Source organism: Ascaphus truei, chromosome 2, assembly GCF_040206685.1.
Source record: "Ascaphus truei isolate aAscTru1 chromosome 2, aAscTru1.hap1, whole genome shotgun sequence".
Lineage (NCBI taxonomy): Eukaryota > Metazoa > Chordata > Amphibia > Anura > Ascaphidae > Ascaphus > Ascaphus truei.
Genome location: NC_134484.1, coordinates 488,537,793 through 488,561,365, shown reverse-complemented (window position 1 = coordinate 488,561,365; position 23,573 = coordinate 488,537,793). Strand labels below are relative to the sequence as shown.

The window sequence follows — 23,573 nt, the reverse complement described above, 5'->3', positions numbered from 1 at the left end:
ACTATACACACGGGCACAGAGTATATCACCAGACGGCGCTACACACACGGGCACAGAGTATATCACCAGAAGTCACTACACACACGGGCACAGAGTATATCACCAGGCGTCACTACACACACGGGCACAGAATATATCACCAGGCATCACTACACACACGGAACAGAGTATATCACCAGACGTCACTACACACACGGCACAGAGTATATCACCAGACGTCACTACACACACGGGCACAGAGTATATCACCAGGCGTCACTACACACACGGCACAGAGTAGATCACCAGACCTCACTACACACACGGGCACAGAGTATATCACCAGACGTCACTACACACACGGGCACAGAGTATATCACCAGGCGTCACTACACACACGGGCACAGAGTATATCACCAGACCTCACTACACACACAGCACAGAGTATATCACCAGACCTCACTACACACACAGCACAGAGTATATCACCAGGCGTCACTACACACACGGGCACAGAGTATATCACCAGACCTCACTACACACACAGCACAGAGTATATCACCAGACGTCACTACACACACAGCACAGAGTATATCACCAGACGTCACTACACACACGGGCACAGAGTATATCACCAGAAGTCACTACACACACGGGCATAGAGTATATCACCAGACGTCACTACACACAGGCACAGAGTATATCACCAGGCGTCACTACACACACGGCACAGAGTATATCACAAGGCGTCACTACACACACGGAACAGAGTATATCACCTGAGCTCACTACACACACGGCACAGAGTATATCACCAGACGTCACTACACACACGGCACAGAGTATATCACCAGAGCTCACTACACACACGGGCACAGAGTATATCACCAGACCTCACTATACACACGGGCACAGAGTATATTACCAGACGTCACTACACACACGGCACAGAGTATATCACCAGACGTCACTACACACACGGCACAGAGTATATCACCAGACGTCACTACATACACAGCAGAGAGTATATCACCAGGCGTCACTACACACACAGCACAGAGTATATCACCAGACGTCACTACACACACAGGCACAGAGTATATCACCAGACGTCACTACACACATAGGCACAGAGTATATCACCAGACGTCACTACACACACAGCACAGAGTATATCACCAGAGCTCACTACACACACGGGCACAGAGTATATCACCAGACGTCACTACACACACGGCACAGAGTAGATCACCAGACGTCACTACACACACGGCACAGAGTATATCACCAGACGTCACTACACACACGGCACAGAGTATATCACCAGAGCTCACTACACACACGGCACAGAGTATATCACCAGACCTCACTACACACACAGCACAGAGTATATCACCAGATGTCACTACACACACGGCACAGAGTATATCACCAGAGCTCACTACACACACGGCACATAGTATATCACCAGATGTCACTACACACACGGCACAGAGTATATCACCAGACCTCACTACACACACGGCACAGAGTATATCACCAGATGTCACTACACACACGGGCACAGAGTATATCACCAGACGTCACTACACACACAGCACAGAGTATATCACCAGACCTCACTATACACACAGGCACAGAGTATATCACCAGACCTCACTATACACACGGGCACAGAGTATATCACCAGACCTCACTATACACACGGACACAGAGTATATCACCAGACCTCACTATACACACACGGGCACAGAGTATATCACCAGACCTCACTATACACACGGGCACAGAGTATGTCACCAGACCGCACTACACACACGGGCACAGAGTATATCACCAGACGTCACTACACACACGGGCACAGAGTATATCACCAGACGTCACTACACACACGGGCACAGAGTATATCACCAGGCGGCACTACACACACGGCACAGAGTATATCACCAGACGTCAATACACACACAGCACAGAGTATATCACCAGACGTCACTACACACACAGCACAGAGTATATCACCAGACGTCACTACACACACAGGCACAGAGTATATCACCAGACCTCACTACACACACAGCACAGAGTATATCACCAGACACACAGCACAGAGTATATCACCAGGCCGCACTATATACGGTGGGAGATGTGGGTGAGATTGTCACTATGTTTCTCACCAGCCCACAGCCAGCACCACGTGCAGCTCTCAGCAGGGGGCGCTCACCGCACCTAGCTTAGGAGCCCACCAGGGGTCACTGTTCAATATCAGCTCAGAAGGAGCAGGTTTGAGGCGCTCTGGCCTCCCCTCTTCCCTCTCTATGGTCCCGCTGCTGCAGCCGGATGTCCTGGTGTGTGAGGTTTGATTCCGGCAGGAAACACTGACCCTGAGCACAGACTGTCCCACATCCTGAGGGGGGAATCCAGGTCACTCCCACAGGGAAGGACTGAGAGATCACAGGGGCTCCCCCCACCCTCCATAGGAAGTACACACACAGTGAGGGGGGGATAAAGTGCACATCTCAGGCACTGAGGGGGGGACACACTGAGGAATAGGCTCTGCAGCCTCTAAGTCCCTTTTCCTGTGTCCCCCTCACATTGCCCACCCCCTGCTGCACAGAGATCTTCAGCCTGTGTTATTGGGTAAGTGCTTTCCTCCTCCTCCCTTCCCCTCCCTTGTGTGACCTGTGCACATTATCCCAGTGCTGCTCTGAGCTTCCTTACACACAGGAGCCTGAGAGGCTGAGCCTCTGATAGTGAGGGGGAGCCTCTGGCACTGGGGGGGTTACTCCTCCTGGTATCACAGGGACTGGGAGATAATGGGGGTTATTTTACATTGGGAATTAACATTAGGAATCAGTGAGGATAAGATTGGGAAAGTTATTAAATAGAGTTAGAAAGTAATTCGATTGAGGGAGTATTGGTTGGAGTTTAACTCCTTCATTACCACAGGGGGCAGCATCCTGTGTGAGTTATGGGCTATAGCTTCTCTGTGTGAGGCTGACCCGTTTGCCCGGGGACAGTCCTGGTCTGTATGTATCAAGGGGAGAGGAAAAACAGAAGGCGCAAACCACTGACCACAATGCTTAAATTACTAAACACTAATAAGATTGTAATGCAATGAAAGTCCAATCTGTGGAATCCTGGATTGAGTGGGATCTATAAATGATAAGATAGCCAGATATGGTGAAGTATTTATGTATTGCTAGCTGAGAGACCCGGCGTTGCCCGGGATGTAAATGCGTAATAGGTAGTATTATTTATAAATTGTGGAACAATAGGTGACTGTTTGTTGTAAAGGTTGGATAATAATATTGAAAAGAAAGATGGAAGAAAATGTAATACGATGTTGTATAAAAATGGTTTATTGTAAAGACACCACAGTACAATGTATATTTTGGTGCCATAAGTGATGTAAAAATGTGAGGCGTGTGTCCTGCTAGGGTGTGAGGCGGCGGGTGGCGCGTGGGTTGTGAGTGCTGTCTGCGAGTGGGGGTCCTGCTAGGGTGTGAGGCGGCGGGTGGTGCGTGGGTTGTGAGTGCTGTCTGTGAGTGTGGGTCCTGCTAGGGTGTGAGGCGGCGGGTGGCGCGTGGGTTGTGAGTGCTGTCTGTGAGTGGGGGTCCTGCTAGGGTGTGAGGCGGCGGGTGGCGCGTGGGTTGTGAGTGCTGTCTGTGAGTGGGGGTCCTGCTAGGGTGTGAGGCGGTGGGTCAGTGATGTCGGTGCGTAGGGGCGGGAGGCGGCAGGTATGTGTCGAGTGTGGCGGGTGTCTGTTGAGTGCGTGCAGCGGCTGTGAGGCGGTGGGTGAAAGGCAGAGGCGGCTGGAGTAAGGGCGGGTGAAAGGCAGAGGCGGGAGTGGGGAGGCGGTAAGGCGGGCAGGAAGGCGAAGGGCGGCGGGAAGGGGAGGAGGGGGTGGTGGAGGGGGTGGTGGAGGGGGGCAGGGGGTGGTGGAGGGGGGCAGGGGGTGGTGGAGGGGGGCAAGGGGTGGAGGAGGGGCGCAAGGGGTGGAGGAGGGGCAAGGGGTGGAGGAGGGGCAGGGGGGGGTGGAGGAGGGGCAGGGGGGGGTGGAGGAGGGGCAGGGGGGGGGTGGAGGAGGGGCAGGGGGGGGTGGAGGAGGGGCAGGGGGGGTGGAGGAGGGGCAGGGGGGGGTGGAGGAGGGGCAGGGGGGGGTGGAGGAGGGGCAGGGGGGGGTGGAGGAGGGGCAGGGGGGGGTGGAGGAGGGGCAGGGGGGGGTGGAGGAGGGGCAGGGGGGGGTGGAGGGGGGCAAGGGGTGGAGGAGGGGGGGGGAAGGGTTAGAGGAGGGGGGGGGGAAGGGTTAGAGGAGGGGGGGGGAAGGGTTAGAGGAGGGGGGGGGGAGGGTTAGAGGAGGGGGGGGAAGGGTTAGAGGAGGGGGGGGGAAGGGTTAGAGGAGGGGGGGGGAAGGGTTAGAGGAGGGGGGGGGAAGGGTTAGAGGAGGGGGGGGGAAGGGTTAGAGGAGGGGGGGGGAAGGGTTAGAGGAGGGGGGGGAAGGGTTAGAGGAGGGGGGGGAAGGGTTAGAGGAGGGGGGGGAAGGGTTAGAGGAGGGGGGGGAAGGGTTAGAGGAGGGGGGGGAAGGGTTAGAGGAGGGGGGGGGAAGGGTTAGAGGAGGGGGGGGGAAGGGTTAGAGGAGGGGGGGGGAGGGTTAGAGGAGGGGGGGAAGGGTTAGAGGGGGGGGGAAGTGTTAGAGGAGGGGGGGGAAGGGTTAGAGGAGGGGGGGGGAAGGGTTAGAGGAGGGGGGGGGAAGGGTTAGAGGAGGGGGGGGGGGAAGGGTTAGAGGAGGGGGGGAAGGGTTAGAGGAGGGGGGGGAAGGGTTAGAGGAGGGGGGGGGAAGGGTTAGAGGAGGGGGGGAAGGGTTAGAGGAGGGGGGGAAGGGTTAGAGGAGGGGGGGGAAGGGGTGGGAGGGGGGGGGAAGGGTTAGAGGAGGGGGGGAAGGGTTAGAGGAGGGGGGGGAAGGGGTGGGAGGGGGTGGGAAGGGTTAGAGGAGGGGGGGGGAAGGGGTGGGAGGGAGTGAGAAGGGGGAGGGGGAGGGGAGGGGGTGGGAAGGAGGGGGTGAGGCGGTGGGAAGGGGGGTGAGGCGGTGGGGAGGCGGTGGGAAGGGGGGGGGGAGGCGGTGGGAAGGGGGGGGAGAGGCGGTGGGAAGGGGGGGGGGAGAGGCGGTGGGAAGGGGGGGGGAGAGGCGGTGGGAAGGGGGGGGGAGAGGCGGTGGGAAGGGGGGAGGGCAGTGGACAGGAAGGGGGGCAGTGGACAGGAGGGGGGGGGCAGTGGACAGGAGGGGGGGGCAGTGGACAGGAGGGGGGGGGCAGTGGACAGGAGGGGGGGGGCAGTGGACAGGAGGGGGGGGGCAGTGGACAGGAGGGGGGGGCAGTGGACAGGAGGGGGGGGGCAGTGGACAGGAGGGGGGGGGCAGTGGACAGGAGGGGGGGGGGCAGTGGACAGGAGGGGGGGGGGCAGTGGACAGGAGGGGGGGGGCAGTGGACAGGAGGGGGGGGGCAGTGGACAGGAGGGGGGGGGCAGTGGACAGGAGGGGGGGGGCAGTGGACAGGAGGGGGGGGGGCAGTGGACAGGAGGGGGGGGGGCAGTGGACAGGAGGGGGGGGGGCAGTGGACAGGAGGGGGGGGGGCAGTGGACAGGAGGGGGGGGGCAGTGGACAGGAGGGGGGGGGCAGTGGACAGGAGGGGGGGGGCAGTGGACAGGAGGGGGGGGGGCAGTGGACAGGAGGGGGGGGGGCAGTGGACAGGAGGGGGGGGGCAGTGGACAGGAGGGGGGGGGGCAGTGGACAGGAGGGGGGGGGCAGTGGACAGGAGGGGGGGGGGCAGTGGACAGGAGGGGGGGGGGCAGTGGACAGGAGGGGGGGGCAGTGGACAGGAGAGGGGGGGCAGTGGACAGGAGAGGGGGGGCAGTGGACAGGAGGGGGGGCAGTGTCGCACACACTCAGTCACACACACACACACACACACGTCAGTCCCGTGATGCGCCCTTTCTCAGTTCCGTGCGGCGCCGCAGGTGGGGGGGAGGTGGGGGAGCGACACACACCTGTACTTCCGGCCGCCGCCATCTTCTCACTCGGCGCCGCGAGAGAGGAAGGGGGTCCGCCATCTTACGCGCCGCGTGGCAGCCTGTTCCCCCGCCGGAGAGGGAGTGGAGCGGGAGGGAGGTGAGTGGAGCGGGAGGGAGGTGAGTGGAGCGGGAGGGAGGTGAGTGGAGCGGGAGGGAATGGGGCGCGAGGGAATGGAGCGGGAGGGAGATGAGTGGAGCGGGAGGGAGTGGAGCGGGAGGGAATGGAGCGCGAGGGAGGAAGGGGGTCCGCCATCTTAGGCGCCGCGTGGCAGCCTGCCTGTTCCCCCGCCGGGGAGGGAATGGAGCGGGAGGGAGTGGTGTGTAGCGGGAGGGAGGTGAGTGGAGCGGCAGGGAGGTGAGTACGGGAGTGGAGCGGGATGGAGGTGAGTGCAGGAGTGGAGCGGGAGGTGAGTGCGGGAGTGGAGCGGGAGGGAGTGGTGTGTAGCGGGAGGGAGGTGAGTGGAGCGGGAGGAGTGCGGGAGTGGAGCGGGAGGGAGTGGTGTGTAGAGGGAGTGGAGCGGGAGGGAGGTGAGTGCGGGAGTGGAGCGGGAGGTGAGTGCGGGAGTGGAGCGGGAGGTGAGTGCGGGAGTGGAGCGGGAGGTGAGTGCGGGAGTGGAGCGGCTTCCGGGCGCGTCTTAGGTGGGCGCGTGTCCCCCCGCCGGGGAGGGAGTGGAGCGGGAGGGAGGTGAGCACCGGGGAGGGGGGGAGGTGAGTGTGATGGGGGGGGAGGACAGAGATATGTATGTGTGTGTGTGTTTTTTTTTTTTTTTTTTTTTTTTTTTGGACCTTTGGCTTGTCACTGGTGTGAGTGTGTGAGCCCAATGAGAGGTGTGCGGGGGCGGGCCAAGGGACCAATGAGATTGCCGCTAGGGATGCAGACATACAGTGCTTTCAGAAATATATAGTAGATTGACACACAACGTAAGCACAGATCCTACTTATGAAATCACAGATAAAAATGAGCATGTCAGGATAAAATCCTTGTCTGGAACTATAATACGGGAACTGTTAGCCGCAGGATCAACTCCAAAGGACGCCGTCTGCGTCCGACGTCTGTATATGCAGATCTTCTCGGCTGGAAATCTCGCGATGTCAGCGTGATGACGCTCCGCTTTCACTTCAGATATACAGAAGCTTCTCTGTGGGTAAAATCGTTCGGAAATGCCGTTAATAGCGGGTTTTTAAGTTCCAATTGCCTTGAATAAGGCATATAGCCCTGTAAGCTAGTAAAATCTAAGGGACAAGACTACCGTTGCCCAACGCGTTTCGTCTAAAAAGACTATCAAAGGGTATCACATACCCAGGATTCTACAGATTGGACTATTATTGCACTGCATCTTTATTAGTGTTTAGTAACTTAAGCATTGTGGTCAGTGGTTTGCGCCTTTTTGTTTTTTCTCTCCCCTTGATATATATTGGAACTGTGTCTTGCCTTTACATAGAGGCAGCATCCATAGATACATATTAATACTGTTTGTTAGATATATTTGCGCACCTCTCTTTCTCTTGTATGTATGTCTTTATTTATATAGCGCCATTAATATACATAGCGCTTCACATTAGTAATACACGTGACAATCGTATAAATAACAAATAGTACAAATAACAGATCATGGGAAGTAGTGCTTCAGACATAAAAGTAATATTGTAGAAAGGGAGTCCCTGCTCCAAAGAGCTTACAATCTAATTGTTGGGGACAACGTACAAAGATAGTAGGAGGGCATTCGGGTAAGTGCGTCTGCAGGGGGCCAAGCTTTATGTATCTTCTTTAAGCAAGTTCGTCTTAAAGGTGGATAGAGAGGGTGCTAGTCGGGTATTGAGGGGAAGGGCATTCCAGAGGTGCGGGGCAGTCAGTGAGAAAGGTTTAAGGCGGGAGAGGGCTTTAGATACAAAGGGGGCAGAGAGAAGAAATCCTTGCGCAGATCGCAAGAGTCGGGATTGTGCATAGCGTGAAATTAGGGCTGAGATGTAAGGAGGGGCAGAAGAGTGTAAAGCTTTAAAAGTGAGGAGGAGTATTGAGTGCGAGATTTGATAGGAAGCCAGGAGAGTGATTTCAGCAGGGGAGACGCCGAGACAGATTTAGGAAAGAGTAGTGATTCTGGCAGTGTGAAGGGGAGACAGGTGAGAAGAGGCAGGAAGGCCGGACAGCAGGAGGTTACAGTAATTGAGACGAGAGAGAATGAGGGCCTGAGTCAGAGTTTTAGCAGTCGTGTAACAGAGGAAAAGGCGTATCTTTGTTACATTTTGGAGGAAAAAGCGACAGGTTTTAGATACGTTTTGAATGTGAGGGGCGAATGTGAGAGAGGAGTCGAGTGTGACCCCAAGGCAGCGTGCTTGGCCTACTGGGTGAATGATGGTACTTCCAACAGTAATGTGGAAGGAGTTAGTAGGGCCAGGTTTGGGAGGAAGTATAAGGAGCTCTGTTTTTGCCATATTTAAGTCGACGGATGGCCATCCAGGATGATATCCCAGAGAGACATTCAGAAACTTTGGTCTGTACAGCAGGTGTAATGTAAGAGATGGAAAGGTAAATTTGTGTCGTCAGCATATAGGTGATATTTTAACCCAAGAGATGTGATTAGGTCACCTAGAGAAAGTATGTACAGAGAAAATAGAAGAGGTCCCAGGACAGAGCCCTGGGGTACCCCCACAGAGAGATTGATAGAGGAGGAGGTGTTAGCAAAAGAGACACTGAAAGTACGATAGAAGAGGTAACAGGAGATCCAGGATAGAGCTTTGTTCCGAATACCAAAAGTATGGAAAATGTGAAGGAGAAGAGGGTGGTCCACGGTGTCAAATGCTGCAGAGAGGTCGAGTAATATGAGCAGAGTGTAATGACCCCTGTCCTTGGCAGCATTGAGGTTATAAGTTATTATAGTGAGGGCTGTTTCCATGGAGTGAGCAGTGCGGAAGCCAGAATGTAGCAGTCGAGAGAATACAAGACGTTCAAGAAGTTTGGAGGCAAAAGGCAGGAGAGAGACAGGTCGATAGTTAAAAAGTCAGGTAGGGTTAAGCTTGCTGTTTTTGAGTAAAGTTATAACTGTTGCATGTTTGAAGGAGGAGGGAAAGATACCAGAGTAGAGGGAAGAGTTAAAAATCTGTTTGAGCGTAGGGATTATAGAAGGAGCAAGAGGTTTTAGGAGATGGGAGGGAATGGGATCAAGAGGGCAGGTGGTAGAGGCAGAATAGGAGATCAGCAGTGACACATCCTCCTCCGAGACAGCGGAAAAAGAGTCAATGAAGGCAGGAGGAGAGTTGGGAAGCGGTGTGGGATGGGAGGTGGCAACAGAGGGGATGTTCTTACGTATGGATTCCACCTTTTCCTTAAAATAGTCAGCAAAGTCCTGAGCATAGATGGAGGAAGAAGAGGCAGCTGAGGGTGGTCTAAGTTGAGAGTCAATGACAGAGAAGAGTCGGCGTGGGTTAGACTTGTGCTTGTTGATTAGTGATGAAAAGTAGGTTTTGTTTAGCCTGAGAGAGGGCAGAGTTGAAACAGAATAGCATACATTTGTAGTGAAGGAAATCTGCAAGGGTATGAGATTTCCTCCAGAGGCGTTCAGAGGAACGAGTGGAGGAACACAGCATGCGTGTGTGACAATTTAGCCAGGATCTGGGGTTAGAAGGTCGAGGACGGCAGAGAGAAAGCGGGGCATGTAGATCAAGAGAGGAGGATAAGGCAGAGTTGTAGTTCCTGACCAAGTTGTCAGGGTCTGAAGCAGGGCTGAGCGAGGAGAGGGAGGAGTAAAGTGGAATCAAAAGCTGGTAGGTTACTAGAGCGCAAGTTTCTACAGAAACAGACAAGAAAACAGAGAAGGGGAGAAGTGAGATGAGGAAAGGGGGAAATGGATAAATCGGTGAGGAAGTTTTTAGTGAAAACCAGGTCTAGGTAGTGGCCATCCTTGTGGGTGCTGGCTGCAGTCCACTGTTGGAGGCCAAAAGAAGAGGTTAGAGAGAGAAAGCGGGAAGCCCAAGGGAGAGAGGAGCCATCTGTATGGCAGTTGAAGTTCCTAAGGAGAAGAACAGGGGAGTCTGAGGAGAGAAAGAAAGAGAGCCAGGATTCAAAGTGAGAGAGAAAGGCAGAGGGGGGATGAGTAGAGGTAGGTGGGTGATAGATGACCGCCACGTGGACAGGGAGAGGAGAGAAGATCTGGACAGTGTGAACCTCAAATGAGGGAAAAGCAAGAGAGGGAGGAATTGGAAGAGTTAGGTAACGGCAGAGAGAGGAGAGCAGGAGCTCCACGCCTCCAACCCTGCCATCAGGGCGCGGAGTGTGGGAGAAGGAAAGGCCACCATAGGAGAGGGCAGCTTCCAGAGCAGAGTCAGACTGAGCGAGCAAGGTCTCAGTTATAGCAAAGAGAAGCAGGGAGTGATAGAGAAAGAAGTCATGCACAGAGAGGAACCTGTTGGAAAGGGAGCGAGCATTCCAAAGGGCACAGGAGAAAGGGAGAGAGGAGGGAGGGTGGCAGGGGATGGGTATGAGGTTGGAGGGGTTGACAGCAGAATGAGTAGAAGTTGCATGTGGGAGGCGAGGACGAGAGCATGTAGTATTAAGGCAGGGACCAGGATTGGGAGAGATATCCCCAGAAGCAAGAAGGAGAAGCATGGATAGAAAGAGTGTGTGTGAGGATGATTTGTAGGGGTGTGCTTTATTGCTGGGGTTATAGCTATGTGGTGTCAGAAGGCGCAGGTAAGAAAGGAGTTCATGTGAACTGAGAAGTGGTGAAGAAAGGAGAGATGAAGATATATCAATAGAGTTAGACACATAAGGAGACTGGTGGAAGGAGTGCATAATTTGAAAATAAGTGAGGTCACAGCAAATATAAAAAGTAAAGGCAGATGTGATAAAAAAAAGAAAAGAAAATAAGAAAAGTTCTGTAAATAAACTAAGTATGTAAGAAATGAAGACTACACATTGCGATTGATGATGTAACGTTTATTGTCTCATTGTGCGGTACAGTTTGAAGATTGTAATAGATGTATGTTAAAATGTGTTTATAAGATGTCATTCTCTCGAAAAATAATAAAAAATTTAAAACAAAAAAAAAGTAAAGGCGGCATCACAACAATATTAACGTGCCGAGAGGTGCAGTCTGGGATAGATGATATCCTCCTTTCCAGCGTAGTTCTAATGCAGAAATCAGAACCAGCAGGTGCTGCCCACTTTGTTCACTCCTTTTTGAACTCCAGTTTGCTTGCTACTTGACAAGAGGCTGCAGACAGCGGAGGCTGCGATGCTGACTGGTTTTATAGCTCTAAAATGTCACCTGACTTAAGTACAGCCCAGGCAACTTAATTAGCACATGTGAGGGACATTAACCAGAGGGATTTTCTAAGGAGGGTCCTGACCAAGTAGAAGTTAAATACAGATCAATTGCAGATGGGCTTAATTTAAAAGAGGGGGTCCAATCAAACATACCTGAGAAGAATAAGATAATATCTGTTAGCTAATACAGTCGTCCTCCCTTTTTAAACTGGTCTGACAGTATGTTCTGATGTCCCAAATATTGTATTGTATTGTATGTCTTTATTTATATAGCGCCATTAGTGTACATAGCGCTTCACAGTAGTAATACAGGTGGTAATCAAATAAATAACAGATAATATAAATAACAGATCATGGGAATAAGTGCTTTAGACATAAAAGTAACATTTCGGAAGAGGAGTCCCTGCCCCGAGGAGCTTACAGTCTAATTTGTAGGTAGGTAGAACGTACAGAGACAGTAGGAGGGAGTTCTGGTAAGTGCGTCTGCAGGGGGCCAAGCTTTATGTATCCTGTGTTCAGAATATCCACAGTGCTATTCATATGCTTCTTTAAGCAAGTGGGTCTTAAAGGTGGATAGAGAGGGTGCTAGTCGGGTACTGAGGGGAAGGGCATTCCAGAGGTGTGGGGCAGTCAGTGAAAAAGGTTTAAGGCGGGAGAGGGCTTTAGATACAAAGGGGGTAGAAAGAAGACATCCTTGAGAAGAACGCAAGAGTCTGGATGGTGCATAGCGAGAAATTAGGGATGAGATGTAAGGAGGGGCAGAAGAATGTAAAGCTTTAAAAGTGAGGAGAAGAATGGAGTGTGAGATGCGGGATTTGATCGGAAGCCAGGAGAGGGATTTCAGGAGGGGAGATGCTGAGACAGATCTAGGAAAGAGTAGAGTGATTCTGGCAGCAGCATTTAGGATAGATTGTAGGGGAGACAGGTGAGAGGCAGGAAGGCCAGACAGCAGGAGGTTACAGTAATCAAGACGGGAGAGAATGAGGGCCTGAGTCAGAGTTTTAGCAGTCGAGCAACAGAGGAAAGGGCGTATCTTAGTTATATTGCGGAGGAAAAAGCGACAAGTTTTAGAAATGTTTTGAATGTGAGGGGCGAATGTGAGAGAGGAGTCGAGTGTGACCCCTAGGCAGCGTGCTTGGGCTACTGGGTGAATGATCGTACTTCCAACAGTAATGTGGAAGGAGGTAGTAGGGCCAGGTTTGGGAGGAAGTATGAGGAGCTCTGTTTTAGCCATGTTGAGTTTAAGGCGTCGGAGGGCCATCCAAGATGATATAGCAGAGAGACATTCAGAAACTTTGGTTTGTACAGCAGGTGTAAGGTCAGGTGTTGAAAAGTATATTTGTGTGTCGTCGGCATAGAGGTGATAATTAAACCCAAAAGATGTTATTAGGTCACCTAGAGAGAGTGTGTACAGAGAAAAGAGAAGAGGTCCCAGGACAGAGCCCTGGGGTACCACCACAGAGGATCAATAGAGGAGGAGGAGGTGTTAGCAGAAGAGACACTAAAAGTACGATGGGAGAGGTAGGATGAGATCCAGGATAGAGCTTTGTTCCAAATACCTAGAGTATGGAGAATGTGGAGGAGAAGAGGGTGGTCCACTGTGTCAAATGCTGCAGAGAGGTCGAGTAATATGAGCAGAGTGTAATGACCTCTGTCTTTGGCAGCATGGAGGTCGTCAGTTATTTTAGTGAGGGCTGTTTCGGTGGAGTGAGCAGTGCGGAAGCCAGATTGTAGAGGGTCTAGGAGAGAATAGGTGTTGAGAAAATGGAGCAAGCGAGAGAATACAAGACGTTCAAGGAGTTTAGAGGCAAAAGGCAGGAGGGAGACAGGTCGATAGTTAGAAAGACAGGTAGGGTCAAGCTTGCTGTTTTTGAGTAATGGTATGACTGTTGCATGTTTGAAGGAGGATGGAAAGGTTCCAGAGCAGAGGGAGGAGTTAAAAATGTGTGTAAGCGTAGGGATTATAGTAGGAGCTAGAGGTTTTAGGAGATGGGAGGGAATGGGGTCAAGAGGGCAAGTGGTAGAGGGAGAAGAGGCGATCAACAGCGACACATCCTCCTCTGAGACAGTGGAAAAAGAGTCAAGGAAGGCAGGAGGAGAGTTAGGAAGAGGTGTAGGATGGGGGGAAGAAACAGGGGATGTTCTGCCGTATGGATTCCACCTTTTCCTTAAAATAGTCAGCAAAGTCCTGAGCGGAGATGGAGGAAGGAGAGGCAGCTGAGGGTGGTTTGAGTAGAGTATCAAAGACAGAGAACAGTCGGCGTGGGTTAGACTTGTGCATGTTGATTAGTGCAGAAAAGTAGGCTTGTTTAGCTTGCGAGAGGGCAGAGTTGAAACAGGATAGCATAAATTTGTAGTGAAGGAAGTCTGCGAGAGTGTGAGACTTCCTCCAGAGGCGTTCAGAGGAACGAGTGGAGGAATGCAGCATGCGCGTGTGGGAATTTAGCCAGGGTCTAGGGTTAGAAGGGCGAGGGCGGCAGAGAGAAAGCGGGGCATGTAGATCAAGAGACGAGGACAAGACAGAGTTGTACTTTCTGACCAGGTTGTCAGGGTCTGTAGCAGAGCTGAGAGAGGAGAGGGAGCAGCGTAAAGTGGACTCAAAGTCAGGTAAGTGAATAGAGCTCAGGTTTCTGCAGAACCGGGGGGTAGATGGAGGTGGAGAAGGGGAGAAGCGAGATAAAGAGAATGAGATGAGATGATGGTCAGAGAGAGGAAAAGGGGAAATGGAGAAATCAGAGAGAGAGAAGTTTTTAGTGAAAACCAGGTCTAAGTAGTGGCCATCCTTGTGGGTGCTGGCTGCAGTCCACTGTTGAAGGCCAAAAGAAGAGGTAAGAGAAAGAAAGCGGGAAGCCCAAGAGAGAGAGGGGTCATCAAGGTGGCAATTGAAGTCCCCAAGGAGAAGAACAGGGGAGTCTGAGGAGAGAAAGAAAGAGAGCCAGGATTCAAAGTGAGAGAGAAAGGCAGAAGGGGGATGAGTAGAGGTAGGTGGGCGATAGATGACCGCCACATGAACAGGGAGAGGAGAGAAGATCTGGACAGTGTGAGCCTCAAAGGAGGGAAAAGCAAGAGAGGGGGGAATAGAAAGGGTTCGGTAATGGCAGAGAGAGGAGAGCAGGAGCCCCACGCCTCCACCCCTGCCATCAGTGCGCGGAGTGTGGGAGAAGGAAAGGCCGCCATAGGAGAGGGCAGCTTCCAGAGCAGAGTCAGACTGACTGAGCCAGGTCTCAGTTATAGCAAAGAGAAGCAGGGAGTGAGAGAGAAAGAAGTCATGTACAGAGAGGAACTTGTTAGAACGGGAGCGAGCATTCCAAAGGGCACAGGAGAAAGGGAGAGAGGAGGGAGGGTGGCAGGGGATGGGTATGAGGTTGGAGGGGTTGACACCAGAAAGAGTAGAAGTTGCATGTGGGAGGCGAGGACGAGAGCATGTAGGAATAAGGCAGGGACCAGGATTGGGAGAGATATCCCCAGAAGCAAGGAGGCGAAGCATGGATAGAAAGAGTATGTGTGAGGAGGATTTGTAGGGGTGTTTTTTAGTGCAGGGGATATAGCTGTGTGGTGTCAGAGGATGCAGGTAAGAAAGGAGTTCATGTGAACTGATAAGTGGGGAAGGAAGGAGAGATGGAGATATATGAATAGAGTTTGGGACATACTGAGGCTGGTAGAAAGAAGTGCATAATTTGAGAAGAAGTGAAGTTACAGCAAATATAAATGGTAAAGGCAGCATCACAGCAGTAATGATGCAGTCTGGTATAGATGATTTCCTCCTTTCCAGCGAAGTTCAAATGCAGGAATCAGGGCCAGTTGGGGTGTCCACTTCTTCCTCACTTCTTCCTCACTTCTTTTGAACTTCCTTTTAAACTTCAGTTGTTCAGTAGACATGCCACTTATAATGGGCCACTTGGATATGGGCTGCATTCCCTCATGTCCTAGTTTTTAAATAATGTGTCTGGGACACTGGGGGATAGGGGAGGTCTGTGCAGAGGAGAGAGGGGGGAGGTCTGTGCAGAGGAGAGAGGGGGAGGTCTGTGCAGAGGAGAGAGGGGGGAGGTCTGTGCAGAGGAGAGAGGGGGGAGGTCTGTGCAGAGGAGAGAGGGGGGAGGTCTGTGCAGAGGAGAGAGGGGGGAGGTCTGTGCAGAGCTGTAGAAGTGAGACACAGAGCCCTCTTCCCTCCCCCAATCTGCAGTGCAGAACTACAGCTGAGGGAGAGCAGGGTGACCCTATGCATGGAGGTGGGTGCTGTGTCTGGGTCTCTGTGTATGCGCCCCCATATAGAAACCCAAGCATGTGGTAGTCTCATGTCTGTAGCATACAAGGGATTGACTGGGCCAGATTTCCCCCAGGTCCCAGCTAGGCCCCGACTCACTGTAGTTGTGTGTGCTGGAAGGGAAGGCCCATAGGTAGGGACGCTTCCCCATTACTGCATAGTGTCAGGGATAAAGGGATCCCGCCACGTGGTGTCTTCTCTTATCTTACAGTCTCTATACTTTGCCCGACCTCTTCTTCATGGGCGTAATCATATAAATTCAGCGCTGCGGTGAGACGGGGAATCTCCTTCTCAGAGACTTCCAATTCAGCCTTTGCCTCTTCATCCCTGATGACAGCAGCTGCATGTGACCACTCAAGGTTAGTCCCCATGTCCTGGAACTCGCTTTGCAAGTGACGCTTTGTCTTCTCCAAAGATATACATACTTGGCGATCGCTACGGACAGACCGCTCTGTATCTCTGTCGTAGCTTCTTGCTCCTTAACGAACTGTTCGTGGAGGAGATCATAGTCATGCTTGGCACCTCGCAATGCAGCTTTAACCTGACTCAAGGAATCAACATGTTTCTCATCTGTTTCCTTTGCCGTTTCCTTTTGAACCCACGCCTTCACCACTGGATATTCTGCCAGTCCCAGGAGGATTCGCCAGTCCCTATAGGCTGCAGAACATGTCGGCTCCCTTCGGAATTGCGAGTTCCTGATGTCGCAGGCGCATCATTAACCATTTCTGTAACTTCCGCTGTCCGTTGCGAACTTCTTTTCTTTTTTCTCTTTTCTTTCTTTGTTTTGGTAGCTCTGAGGCATGAGCAGTACTGAATTTGCTCAAAACTTCTGTATTTTCTCCTCGCCCACCACTCGTTGCTCGCTGTCGCTGTAGACAATCTTCCTCATACTGCCGGTACTGTTCATACTCGAACGTATGGACGCGCCTCTTCCGAGTGCCCTGGGTCCTCGTACTCCATACATCCTATTGGCATTTTGCTGTTGCGTCTCACTGTCACTGTGCAGCCTGGACTCCAGCAAACCATCAGTTAAAACGTTTCATCCACCTTTTCTTCCAGAATCAGTACCTCACATAGGTCACACTCTGTATTCGTTTCTCTGCTTCAGCGCAGCTTCGCATCAACTTTCCTGCATATACTCTAATAACATGTGGTGTCCTATGTGGTGTGGCAGTCTTTACTTCCAGAATCAGTACTGCTTGTGGGTCACTGTCTGTATTAGTTTCCCTGCTTCAGTGCAGCCATTTTGAAAACCCCCTTTTTTTTCTCTTTCTCTCTCCCAACACACCTGGTGGTGCAGACTTCATTCCCAGAATCGGTACCTCTCGTGGGTCACCGTCTGTAGCCGTCTTGCTTGATTTGCTTCTAGAATCGGTACCGCTTGTGGGTCACCGTCTGTTGTGCAGCTTTGTTTTGTTGCTTTATCCAGCGCAGGGATCCTCGTCTTTCTGCCTGGATTTGTGGCTCTTTATTCTGGTGCCCTCTGCATGCGCTTTTTCTGTCAACCTCTGAAGACGCTGCATCCCACTTCATACACCATATGTGACGGAGCGGCCTGTAGGTCAGGTATGATTCCATACATGTAATTTTTTAGGTAAACCATAATAGGAGTGGTTTTATTCGCCACAAAAACAACTAAAACATTGGGGCTACTGCCCCTCTAAGGCAAAACCTAAATCCTAAAACCAACATGCTGGTCCGGCGTCTCCGGTTTCTCCAGCTGCAGGCTTTCAGGTCAAGCTGCTCCCAGGAAGTCTCTTGCCCTTCTTTGTGCGCCATCTTCTCTGGTATGTGGGGCTTTGAGTTCCCCACTGTTGTCAGGCAAAATCCTCTGGTCAACATGCCTTGATCACTGCGGGTGGCAGCTCTCTTGTCTGTGATCCTCTCATAGAGCCTCCAACAGGGACACTGACAGGTTCTCATTTCCTGCCTTTTGCCTCCTGTTCAATCAGGAGTTACCATCTCACCTGCAGGAAACCTGACACCTAGTTCAGTCTCCTGCCCTGTAAAGGGAGTTTAACTTATTGACTCCCTTACAAACCGCTAGTTATTAAGGGGTTAATCTCCCCCTCAACCCAACAGGGACAATTACCCCACCCCCGCTACCTATTGATCGTCACAGTGGTAATGGGCATGGTAATGGCAATCAATGGGCAAGTTAAAAAATACAGCCACAAAATAAACACATTACATTTAAATAAAACAAGCATTTGACAATAAAGCCAGTGACTGTGATAAGCCATGCACAGAATATGGGCATAGATTGCCACACTGAGAATGAATGGGCAACCTAAATAAAATACACAAAAAATACAATATATTACAATGAAATCAAAACAAATATTTGCCTAAATATGCATTGCTTGTCACTGATTATACCCATAAAGGGGTATAGATAAGCACATTGGCACTTAATGGGCATCCTAAAAAAATACATAGTTAAATAACATACAACTAATGTGTTTGTTACCTTTGCTGCATTCACCCTCCAAATCCTGCTCCGTCAGCAACTCTTGACCCACGACGCAATGCTCCTCAAACAGCCGATGTGAAGAAGTCCCAGATCATATTTTGATTGAAGAGACGTCTCCGGTAAGAGGGACAAACAGAAAAGGTCTGTTATAGCAGAAAATGGGAAAAGAGAGAAAATTTGCGCCAGAAAATTTAGCCTACTATTTGATGTGTAGCTTCAGTCCTTTCCACAAAGTGGTTCCGCTGCCTGAGTCTTTCAGAGGTGATTCACCAACCTCTGTATGAGTATGGGTAGAAATAGGGGTGAAAATCTCCTCGGGCGCGTCACTCTGCTTGCGGCTCCACGACGTTAAATACGTGCAAAGTAGAAGAGAAAGGGGAGGGCCACAGTAAGAAAACAGCACAAAATTATACACACTTCTTCATTAGGATAGGGAGAGGGGAAGGGAGGGGTGGGAGGAGAAGACAAGGGAAGAGAGATGTTGAATCAAACTTTTTGGTTGGAGACACACTCACATCAAATCTCTAATATCTTGAGCTGATGTCTCCTCCTCTATATATGGTTAGGTGGGTTGTAGGTGAGGAAATGCCCTCTAGTGTCTTCCTTGACAAAAAATAAAAGGGAGAAAAAAATAGTGCAATACAATTTAATTAACAGTGGGTGAATGAGATTTAAAACTTACAAGCGACCGATATATTTAGGCATAGGAAGGAGATGCCGCCAGACTCCACAACGTGTCCCTCTCTGGGTTGGGGTATTTCGTCTCGGCTGATCCCTGCTGGCAAAGGTTCTTTCCGTCTGTATGCTGGGGTGTATGCGGCTGTAGCGTGGATAATCAATGCCCGTGCACAGGCTATGTTCTCCTCCAGTCGCCTCTCCCCTCTGCAGAGACAGTCTTCAGCTTCCTAACTCCGTTGCGCATGCGCATGCGCAGACGGCGGGACGCTTGCGGTCACGGCGGTGACCGGTAATGCTTCGAAAAGGATCAGCCGAATCCTCTGCTTGCCTTTGATGTCCGCAGTGCAGTTGTCTGGTCCCAAGCAGCTCACCAGCAAACCTGCTCCGCACGCTTGTCCCTAACTCTGAGTTAGACCGCAAGCGTCCCGCCGTCTGCGCATGCGTATGCGCAACGGAGTTAGGAAGCTGAAGACTGTCTCTGCAGAGGGGAGAGGCGACTGTAGCCTGTGCACGGGCATTGATTATCCACGCTACAGCCGCATACACCCCAGCATACAGACGGAAAGAAGGGATCAGCCGAGACGAAATACCCCAACCCAGAGAGGGACACGTTGTGGAGTCTGGCGGCATCTCCTTCCTGTGCCTAAATATATCGGTCGCTTGTAAGTTTTAAATCTCATTCACCCACTGTTAATTAAATTGTATTGCACTATTTTTATTTTTTTTTATTTTTTTCTCCCTTTTATTTTTAGTCAAGGAAGATACTAGAGGGCATTTCCTCACCTACAACCCACCTAACCATATATAGAGGAGGAGACATCAGCTCAAGATATTAGAGATTTGATGTGAGTGTGTCTCCAACCAAAAAGTTTGATTCAACATCTCTCTTCCCTTTTCTTCTCCTCCCACCCCTCCCTTCCCCTCTCCCTATCCTAATGAAGAAGTGTGTATAATTTTGTGCTGTTTTCTTACTGTGGCCCTCCCCTTTCTCTTCTACTTTGCACGTATTTAACGTCGTGGAGCCGCAAGCAGAGTGACGCGCCCGAGGACATTTTCACCCCTGTTATAGCAGAAAAGCTCTAAGAAAGAGGAAGTACTAATTGCCTATATATAGAGTAATTGTCGTGTACAGGCATACCCCGCTTTAACATACGCAATGGGACCGGAACATGTATGTAAAGTGAAAATGTACTTAAAGTGAAGCACTACTGTACCTTTTTTCCACTTTACAATGCATGTACTGTACTGCAAACATCATATATGTGCATAACTGATATAAATAATGCATTTGTAACCAAAATAAATACAGTAGGCTTTATTCAAATCAAATGAATGGGAGCAGCAAGGAGGTGAGAGGCGCGCACGCAGGTCAGTACTGTATAGCAGCTCTCTCCTTCTCACAGTCTCTCTCACTCACTCAGTCTCTCTCTCTCTCTCTCTCTCTCACTCAGTCTCTCTCTCTCTCACTCAGTCACACACACTGTCACTCAGTCACACACTGTCACTCAGTCACACACTGTCACTCAGTCACACACTGTCACTCAGTCACACACACATTGTCACTCAGTCACACACACATTGTCACTCAGTCACACACACATTGTCACTCAGTCACACACACATTGTCACTCAGTCACACACACATTGTCACTCAGTCACACACACATTGTCACTCAGTCACACACACATTGTCACTCAGTCACACACACACATTGTCACTCAGTCACACACACATTGTCACTCAGTCACACACACACATTGTCACTCAGTCACACACACATTGTCACTCAGTCACACACACATTGTCACTCAGTCACACACACACATTGTCACTCAGTCACACACACATTGTCACTCAGTCACACACACATTGTCACTCACTCACACACACATTGTCACTCACTCACACACACACTGTCACTCAGACACACACACACACACACACACACACACACACACACACACACACACACACACACACACACACACACACACACACACACAGTCACACACACACAGTCACACACACTCAGTCACACACACACACACACACACACACACACACACACACACACACACACACACACACACACACACACACACACACACACACACACACACACACACACACACACACACACTCAGTCACACACACTCAGTCACACACACTCAGTCACACACACTCAGTCACACACACACACACACACACACACACACACACACACACACACACACACACACACACACACACACACACACACACACTCAGTCACACACACACTCAGTCACACACACACACACACACACACACACACACACACACACACACACACACACAGTCACACAGTCACACACACACACACGCAAAGATTGCAGCAGAAGATCTTCTCCTTCCCCTCACTGTTGCTCCGTAATTCACATCACATGCAAAGCTTCGCAGAGCTCTGAGGAGGGGGGAGGAGGAGGAGAGCGGAGGAAGCAGAGTCACGGGCGGAATCACTGGTTTAGCTGCTGCTTTATGGAGCGTGAGTGCAGTGGGAACGGAGACAGATGGGAGGGGGAACGGAGACAGATGGGAGGGGGAACGGAGACAGATGGGAGGGGGACTGGAGACAGATGGGAGGGCAGAGGGAACAGGGAGATCGAGCGCACCATAATGAAGACAAGCATGAAGGAGGTTGCAGGAGTGTTGAGGTGCGCACGCCGCCCCCTGGTGTCCGTACTCGCGAAGCACGCGTACGTACACAGGGGTATGGTGCAACTAAAAATAAATGTACGTACTTGTGAGTGTACGTAAAGCGGGTGTACGTAAAACGGGGTATGCCTGTATAGAGGAGAGCTATCCCAGATCTAGGGAATAGGGATTGGTTTGAGACTGCCGCGTCCATAAATAAAGCAACCTCAGCTCACCAGGCGTGAAAAAGATAAAAACTTTTATTTAACTACATAAAAACAAAAAAAGGTACAAACAAGTACAAAAAAAACAACCTCCTACGCGTTTCAGGCTCTAAAAGCCCTTTCTCAAGGAGTATGGTTGGGACTGTGAGTTAAGCTCCTTAATATAGCCCCTCCTGTGTACTGAAAAAGCAGCTGTGGATTGTTTTGTAATTAAACAAAATCACATTTGTTTTCATGACAGTAAAAATGACACACATGATATAAAACAACCTGATTTATGAAAATTATCTAAGAACGAAAAATGTGTGTTATACATGAAGTATAATCTATCAAAATTTTAATTATTCGTAATAGAGAAATATCATGATACAAGTCTGTGATAGAAAAAATAAACTGATTAATAATAAATTGCACAAAGCAAAATATATATCAATATAAAAAGCAGTTAATTCTCCTGTCTAGCACAACAAGTAAAAACATTAGGGACTCTTAGAAGGAAAGAAGAAAACCTAGAGGTCATAGTATAGTTATCGCCCTTTAAACAAAAGGGGGTACATAGATACCAAGCAAAATTGAATAAACCAACTAAACAGTGGATATATTTCTCTCAATTTAAGAAATTAAAGACTTTTACAAGAACATAGCAGATTGATTGCATAAGGATTCAGGTCCCACTCTGTATTTAACCCTTTAGGAATCAGTGTATCCAGTGTGAAAATCCAGTGGGCCTCTCTGCGATAGTGTGTTAACTCTATCACCGCCTTAAGATACAAACCACAGTTGTCCTAAATACTATTGACTATTATACATGTATTTTCATGCTCTCCGTTTAGAGCTTTGAGCAGCTTTCTTTTTGACTATCCCAGATCTAGCCTAGACGGAGGGCAAAGGGAATTGCTGTTGGTATGGATGTACTTCCTCATTTTGAATGCCATCTCACGCAAGTTTATATAATTATTTCACATGACTCTGCTTAGAATTTTGTATGTATGTATGTACTGTATGTACAGGCATACCCCGGTTTAAGGACACTCACTTTAAGTACACTCGCGAGTAAGTACATCTCGCTCAATAGGCAAACGGCAGCTCACGCATGCGCCTGTCAGCACGTCCTGAACAACAATACTGGCTCTATACCTGTACCGAAGCTGTGCACAAGCGGGGAGACTATAGAGCCTGTTACAAATGCATTATTTACATCAGTTATGCACGTATATATCGATTGCAGTACAGTACATGCATCGATAAGTGGGAAAAGGGAGTGCTTCACTTTAAGTACATTTTCGCTTTACATACATGCTCCGGTCCCATTGCGTACGTTAATGCGGGGTATGCCTGTACTGTGTATGTATGTATGTATGTATGTATGTATGTATGTATGTATGTATGTATGTATGTATGTCTGTCAAAGCAGAATGACTATGTACAGACACTCTATACAACACCACGAAGAAGGAAGATGTGGGGACATCATTTCTCACAACCAGATCATTCCATCAATGATTTAAAAATCAAAATCCTCAATGGAATGTTTAAACGCACCAAGAACAGAAAACATTTGAACTCAGAATGAAAAGACTCTTTGACTCCAAAACCAAATGACTTAATGCGGATACAGGGTTTCTCACACCCTATCAGAATTGTTTTTAATTATCCTGCCTGCCTTTATTCTTATCCATACCTTCTCTCCCCCCCCCTCTCCCAGCATCCCCCTCTCCCAGCATACTATTCCTTGTCACCCTTCCATGGCGTCAGACACTGTCACACCCTACCTTATCTACAGTACAGGTCTGTTGTTTTTTGTTTTGTTTTCCCCCTGCTCTCCCAAACACCGTTTTAGCCATAGATTCCTTTGTTAATCAGTATTGCCGACCTGAGGAAGAGGGGAGAACTCTCAAAAGCCAACTAAACTGTTAGTCCAAATAAAGGTATCACCTAATACTGAAGAACTC

At 50.2% G+C, this 23,573-nt stretch overlaps 2 protein-coding genes across 3 annotated transcripts in view; both read left to right on the top strand.

The window, feature by feature from the left end:
- Positions 1 to 23,573, top strand: part of LOC142488445 (uncharacterized) — a 507,675-nt gene that overhangs the window by 7,060 nt on the left and 477,042 nt on the right. The window lies entirely within an intron of this gene.
- LOC142488430 (uncharacterized) overlaps positions 2,355 to 23,573 on the top strand; it is a 55,499-nt gene continuing 34,280 nt past the window's right edge. For both annotated transcript variants that reach the window (XM_075588933.1, XM_075588931.1), the window contains exon 1: positions 2,355 to 2,616. The gene's annotated coding sequence lies outside the window, so the exon portion shown is untranslated. The remainder of the gene's footprint in view (positions 2,617 to 23,573) is intronic.